At 50.5% G+C, this 1137-nt stretch overlaps 1 protein-coding gene across 1 annotated transcript in view; it reads right to left on the reverse strand.

Annotated features, from left to right (window-relative positions):
• Nucleotides 1-891: 891 nt before the first annotated feature.
• The window catches only part of RNASEK (ribonuclease K), a 3501-nt gene continuing 3255 nt past the window's right edge, over nt 892-1137 (reverse strand). The window contains exon 4 of the mRNA XM_006029566.3: nt 892-1137. The gene's annotated coding sequence lies outside the window, so the exon portion shown is untranslated.

Below are 1137 nucleotides of genomic sequence, written 5' to 3' on the forward strand. Positions count from 1 at the left end.
TAGAGGGGGAGTATCACCTCTCTGGACCAGCTTGAGATGCTTCTTTGGATGCATGACAAGGTATGGCTGGCCTTGTTGACTGCAGTCTGGCATTGGCAGCTCATGTTCATCTTGGAGTCAATAATGACTCCAAGATCCCTTTCCGCCTCTGTGCTTTCAAGAGGGGAACTCCCCAGCCTGTATGTGCGCTGTGGATCCCTTCTCCTAAGGTGCAGCACCCTGCATTCGTCTATATTGAACCCTGTCCTATTCTCATCTGCCCACTTTTGTAGTCTGTCTAAATCTATTTGCAGCCTCTCTCTCCCTTCAAGTGTGTCCAACCCGCCCCACATCTTAGTGTCATCAGCAACCTTGGACAGCGTGCTTTCCACCCCCTTGTCCAAGTCACTGATGAAGATGTTAAACAGTGCGGGCCCGAGGACTGAGCCCTGGGGTACCCCACTGCTCACATCTCACCAGGTTGAGTACAACCTGTCCACCACTACTCTCTGGGTACACCCCATCAGCCAATTTTTTACCCATCCAACTGTGCAGGCATCAATGCCACAGTCACTTAATTTATTGATGAGGATGGGGTGAGAGATGGTGTCAAAGGCCTTTGTAAAGTCTAGAAAGACTATGTTCACAGCATAAACATTGTGTTTATCTTAAGACTTTCTTCTTTGCATCAATTAGTTCACCTGAAGTGTGGGTTTGGGCTTATTTTCAAATGGTATTGTTTTATGGAGGTAAAAATACAAAACCACGGTTTTAAGTAAAGCCAGGCTCCCTGCCTACCCACAATGCACCTGGAAAAAAGAGTTGGAAATCCTCTGACCTTCCCCCCATACAGAGCCAACCCCCTCCCCCAACAAACAAACAACCCACAGCCCCAAGGCTCCAGCACAACCGCAGGATCCAACTCCATTTATTGCACTAGACAAGAAGCTCCAGGGTGGTGGGGGACAGACACATTTGGGGAAGAGGTGGCAAAACCCTGGAGCAGGTTCCCTGCAGCTCAGACCCCCCCACCACACACAGAAAGGGGAGGCACTAGAGTGCTAGACTCCCCCCAAATCCCCTTCTTGCTGGTCCAAGGAGCGGAGTCTGCTCCCAGCAAGGGGTCCCTGTTTCCCAGAGCCCATGCAGCTGCTTTTG

This window comes from Alligator sinensis, unplaced genomic scaffold (assembly GCF_000455745.1).
Source record: "Alligator sinensis unplaced genomic scaffold, ASM45574v1 scaffold553_1, whole genome shotgun sequence".
NCBI classification, from domain to species: Eukaryota; Metazoa; Chordata; order Crocodylia; family Alligatoridae; genus Alligator; species Alligator sinensis.